Source organism: Aegilops tauschii, chromosome 7 (assembly GCF_002575655.3).
Source record: "Aegilops tauschii subsp. strangulata cultivar AL8/78 chromosome 7, Aet v6.0, whole genome shotgun sequence".
Lineage (NCBI taxonomy): Eukaryota > Viridiplantae > Streptophyta > Magnoliopsida > Poales > Poaceae > Aegilops > Aegilops tauschii.
Window position 1 is genome coordinate 582,682,666 of NC_053041.3, and position 5,966 is coordinate 582,688,631.

Genomic DNA, 5,966 nt, shown 5'->3' on the forward strand with positions numbered 1-5,966 from the left:
GCGCTCGGACGCGAACGACGCGGCCGTCTCCAGTGCGGCGACGCGGTCACCTTCTCGGCGATCGACCCCGTGCTCCACACGCCCCCCAGCTCGCGGCCTTGATCACGCACCAACGCGATCAGCGCGGCCGATCCAGCGTGCTCAGGAGCTCGGTCTTCTCCTCGCCGAGCCACGCCCTGCACGCCCCGGCTCGCGCACACGATCACGCATTGACGTGATCGACGCGGCCGCCCTGCGCTCCGCTGGACGTGTTCTCCTCCGGTGATCCGCACGCCTGTACATGCGCCCGCGGTCCCGACGCGTCCAGTGCGCACCCATAACACGCACCGGTCGCGCCCGGCTCGCCGCCGCGGCTTATTGCCCTGCACTGCTGCGTCCTCAACCGCAGCGCAGCACCTCCACGGTGGCCGTGCCGAGCCGCCGCGGCCTCTGCGCCACCACGCAGGTCTTCCGTGACCTCCTCGTCTCTGCGACCGTCGCTGCTCGTCGCGCGCACGGCATCACACTGCATCGCCGCGCACCGCAGCCGATGCCTCCATGTTCGCCGCGCTCGCCGCGCGCGCCGCGAACGCCATCGCACGCCACGGCCGCCCTTCGAACCTTATGGCTCTGATACCAATTATTGTTGCTGCCGGCCTCCTCCCCTGCTCGCCGGAGCTCGACCTCCCTGCCTCACTCAGCTCTCGAGGAAGAAGAAGACTAGAGGAAGGAGATGGACACAAAGACACAGGAAGTTTTACCGGGCGCTCGAACACCCGCCGCCGCACGTACGGCCTTGTTATGTATTTCCTGAGCACGAACTCAAAACACAACGCACACCTACGATTCCGGGAGCATCCAGTTTTGTAGCCAACGACAACGCAGCCCCTACGCTTTCGTTGGGCAACACGCACGTCCCACATGCCCAACGATGCGCGTACCGCGGCCGCTTCCCATGCGTCGCTAACCACCTAGCTCTCACGTACTCCACAGTTTCCGCGTCCGCCGCGCACGTACACAACGGCACGCCACCGGGTCCAGCGCCCGGCGCGGCCACACCCCCACGCAGATCACGCACACACATGCACACTCACACACACACACACACGTGCTGACCCACGCACACATGGGCATGGCTTGCTGCTAACAAGAGCTCCGCCACTGGGTCTCGCGTCACCGCTCGCCTCCGCTGCCTCCCAGACCTTCCTCGCTCTAGATCCGGTCCACCATGAGCCCAAACCTCGCCGCCAAGTCCCTTGTCGCCGCATGCGTCCTATGCCCCAACGGCAGGCACCGCCGCATGGTCCACCTGCCCGCCTGCGTCGGTTCAGGTCCAGCATGTGACCCGGCATTGCCTGGTGGGCGGCGCCAGCCTGCCAGCCTGCCTTGCACCCACCTCGCCGACATGGGCCTGAGGCCCACGAGGTGAGGCAGCCGCCACTCCTCACCTCGTGAGGCAGCTGGAGAAGAAGTTGCGGGACCAGACGGTGCCGCGGGACGAGATCCTCTGATGTTGTTGTGTTTGCTGGTTGAAGAAGGGGTGGGCTGGGAAGAGGAGGCAGTACTGGGAGTGCTCGATCTGGAACACGACGAGCTTGGGCTGCACCGCTGGTGTGTTTGTTGCTCCTGAATTTGCTAACTTCTACTTCTCCCTATCACTACTAGGAAAATGCTTATACCTAGAAGTTTATCAGTAGCGTTTGTTTGTGCCCCACGCTACTGGTAATTAGCAGTAGAGCTGGGCATAAAGAATGCTACTGGTATAGATTAGCATCAGCGTATTTTTTTTTTGGCACGCTACTAGTAAATATCTCCGACCGTTGCCCCGCGGACAGGTCATACTACTAGTGCGGGTTTGCTAGGATGCGCTAGCACTAGAAACATAGTCGTAGCGCGGGTCGCCACATGCGCTACAACTAACCCAGCCCAGCGAGACAAGCAACCCAGCCCAGCGAACAACCTCTCCATAGTTCTCTCATTTTCCTCCTCTTCCTCCCGCGAACCCTCGCCGCCGCCACCAACGACGGGCGAATCCGGCTACTTCCCGCGGCCCTCGCCGGAGCAAAGCACACTCACGAGGTCTCCTGGTGACGGCGCTTCCTTCCCTCCGGCCAAATCCTCTCCTCCCGGCCGCAAGCGCTCGCGCGCGACCCCTCCTGTGGCTAGGGTTTCGGCTGCCTCCAACTCCGGCGCGGTGAGCTCTCCTCTTCCCTCGATTCATGCCCTCCTCTCTCCCCTTATTTCTTCTCTCCCCGCCCCCTCACTAGTTTCTTCAATTCGGTGCCGCAGCCACCCTCCTCCATGGGCGAGGACGACCACCACGGCACGCACATGGTCGAGCTTGCCGTCGTCTGCTCCGGTGCGGTACTGGGCCAACGGCCTCCACCTCCACGGCTCCTAGCTTGGGTAAGCATCCCCATCACCATGGTCGTTTCACTTTCTTCCTCCTTTTTGCATCCTGTTCTTGCTGCTCCATTGATTTGTTCATGGAGGCCATAACTTTATCCTTTTGCTGCATCTAAAAGCTAGTACTCTGCCAGTCCTGATAATACACATGGACTCGGATCTCTGTATGATTGGTGTTTTATTAGATGTTCAGATGCATGGTCTTGGCAGGACTGTTGGACACTATCATCTTGTACTGTTGTCACACATGGCATTGACCAAACAGTGAGCACAAGCCCATGCTTCGTGAACTCTTGGGGTAAGCACAGGTAGCAATCGTCGAAGCAGTTTGATTGGTGCTTATATGTGATAAACATTGCAGTACTTCATAGTAGTACCGTGTGCTAGGTACCTGATTCATTCATTTATAACTGAAAACAATCTTGAGGGTCTTAGAAAAACAAAATGTTAACTGAAGAAGAAGAAAATGAATACTGAAGGAATTAACCAGCAAAAGATGAGGATGATTACTGTGGGGGTTTACAGTACTGCACAATAATTTTCTGTCAAAAAACTAAAGTTAGTGACAAAAGAAACTTAAGTAATTGAAAACCAAAGCAATTTGGGAGCCTCAACTAGTTATGTAGCAGTAGTACTACCTAGGACCATCGGCCAGATTTGTCTAAATTTATACACATCAGTCAGAAAAGGGACAGGTTGAATATGCAACCACAGCAGAGAGCATGACACAATCTATAATGTCCTCTGCTCTTCAGAGGGATCGGATCTACAAAATTAGTTTTCCTTTGTAAAACGAAGATGTAGGCGTCAATAACAAAATGTGCAGAGATTTCATGATTATCCTAGCAGTACTTCTTCCTCACTAATAATCAACTAAGGCCAGGCATGTTATTTCGCAGACTAGATTAGTTCAGTAGAATTCATACTGCATAGTACATCACCTATTATTAATGGTCCCAAGTACATTAATGGTTACATAAAGATCAGTTCTAATAGTAGAGAGGAAGATTAATTACACATCTTTCGTCAACTACTAAGGCTTCCTGTGTTATTTTGTAGACTAGATTAGTTCAGTAGAATTCCAATTAGATCAGGTACAACGTCTGTTGATGGTATCAAGTACATATGGGGATGAGTAGTAGTAGTTGGAACCAGTCAAGGGGAAATTGCTATTAGGACAAGCAGAGTACAATAGGTGGTGATCAGGATGCCCGAAAGCGTTTTGACAAGGCTAGCCTTCTGTACGACCAGCTAATGTTGTTCTCAGGTCATTTCAAAGTTACAATATTAAACATGTCTTCAAGGTGATTCTGAAGCTTCTGTCATGGGTTCAATCTTGTGGTAGCAATAACAAAGTTCAATATGTTGGCTTATTGTGAACAAAATGATAGAGTTGTATATTCCCCAATTTTTGTTTTGGTGTTTGTTTACGCTGTTCCTGTCAACCTGCCAATATGATAGCCAACTTTCACTATAATCAGAAGGAGTCTGTTTGCCATAATGTGTAGATGCTATTTCTATGTTATTTTTCTGTCTACTAACTCCTTGTTGCTAAAAAAGTGACCCATGGTAAAAATTAATCTAGTATACGCAGAATCTAATTTTTGCTGCATTTTTCTACAGCGTGGCGATATGATAGCTTTATTCCATTTCTGCTGTCATCAGCATGCTATCATTTGTAGTTGTTATTGCATTTTTGACAAAAGTCGAGTTTATTTTTAAAAAGGGTCTCGCTGACTGATTTGTGTTCTGGCCCAGGCTCATGAAAGTGTATTTATCCTTGAAGAAACGAACAATGACAGACAAAGAAACTGCAGTTGAGGATGTAAGTTCCTTTCTTTATTTGACATTATCGAACTTTTGTTAGAAGCCATGATCACTAACTAGCTCCATAGTGCCAGATCATCATTTGAGCAAGCTCGTTTCAACTTGGTAGGTGTACTGCTTCCCTGTATCTCTATTCACTATATCTTTATTTGAGCAAGCCAGATTTGAACGCTAACGCGTGATACGTCCCTAACGTATCTATAAATTTTGATTGTTCCATGTTATTATATTATTTGTTTTGGATGTTTAATGGGCTTTACTAAGCATTTTTATATTATTTTTGGGACTAACCTATTAACCGAAGGCCCAGTGCAAATTGTTGTTTTTTTGCCTATTTCAGTGTTTCGCAGAAAAGGAATATCAAATGGAGTCCAAACGGAATGAAACCTTCGGGAGAGTTATTTTTGGAATAAACGTGATCCAGAGGACTTCGAGTGGACGTCAATAAAGAAGCGAGGAGGCCATGAGGCAGGGAGGCGCGCCTGCCCCCTGGGCGCGCCCCCACCCTCGTGGGCCCCTCGCAGCCCCACCAACCTACTTCTTCCTCCTATATATATCCATATACCTTGAAAACATTCAGGAGCACCATGAAACCCTATTTCCACCATCGCAACCTTCTGTACCCGTGAGATCCCATCTTGGGGCCTTTTCCGACGCATCGCCGGAGGGGGAATCGATCATGGAGGGCTTCTACATCAACACCATAGCCTCTCCAATGATGTGTGACTAGTTTACCACAGACCTTCGGGTCCATAGTTATTAGCTAGATGGCTTTTTCTCTCTTTTTGGATCTTAATACAAAGTTCTCCTCGATCTTCCTGAAGATCTATTCGATGTAACTCTTTTTGCGGTGTGTTTGTCGAGATCCGATGAATTGTGGGTTTATGATCAAGATTATCTATGAACAATATTTGAATCTCCTCTAAATTCTTTTATGTATGATTTGTTATCTTTGCAAGTCTCTTCGAATTATCAGTTTGGTTTGACCTATTAGATTGATCTTTCTTGCAATGGGAGAAGTGCTTTGCTTTGGGTTCAATCTTGCGGTGTCCTTTGCCAGTGACAGCAGGGGCAGCAAGGCACGTATTGTATTGTTGCCATCGAGGATAAAAAGATGGGGTTTATATCATATTGCTTGAGTTTATCCCTCTACATTATGCCATCTTGCCTAATGCGTTACTCTGTTATTATGAACTTAATACTCTAGATGCATGTTGGATAGCGGTCGATGTGTGGAGTAATAGTAGTAGATGCAGAATTGTTTCGGTCTACTTGTCGCGAACGTGATGCCTATATACATGATCATGCCTAGATATTCTCATAATTATGCACTTTTTTATCAATTGCTCGACAGTAATTTGTTCACCCACCGTAATACTTATACTATCTTGAAAGAAGTCACTAGTGAAACCTATGGCCCCCAGGTCTATTTTCCATCATATTATTTTCCCGTCAACTAGCCAATTTCTGTCGCCGTTTATTTTGCAATCTTTACTTTCAATATATATCATAAAAATACCAAAAATATTTATCTTATTATCTCTATAAGATCTCACTTTTGCAAGTGGCCGTCAAGGGATTGACAACCCCTTTATCACGTTGGTTGTAAGGTTCTTATTAGTTTGTGTAGATACGAGGCGACTTGCGTGTAGTCTCCTACTGGATTGATACCTTGGTTCTCAAAAATTGAGGGAAATACTTACGCTACTTTGCTGCATCACCCTTTTCTCTTCAAGGGAAAAACCAACGCAGTG

General features: G+C 48.9%; 1 long non-coding RNA gene across 6 annotated transcripts; it reads left to right on the forward strand.

Moving 5' to 3' along the window:
• Positions 1–1,788: 1,788 nt before the first annotated feature.
• LOC120969635 (uncharacterized) lies at positions 1,789–5,120 on the forward strand. 6 transcript variants are annotated; one of them, XR_006666495.2, is made up of 4 exons: positions 1,789–2,173; positions 2,269–2,683; positions 4,144–4,210; positions 4,281–5,120. It is a non-coding gene; the product is annotated as an uncharacterized lncRNA (long non-coding RNA). The 6 variants fall into 6 exon arrangements; XR_006666491.2 differs by having other exon boundaries at positions 2,269–4,210; XR_006666493.2 differs by having other exon boundaries at positions 2,269–4,210; positions 4,287–5,120.
• Positions 5,121–5,966: the final 846 nt, after the last annotated feature.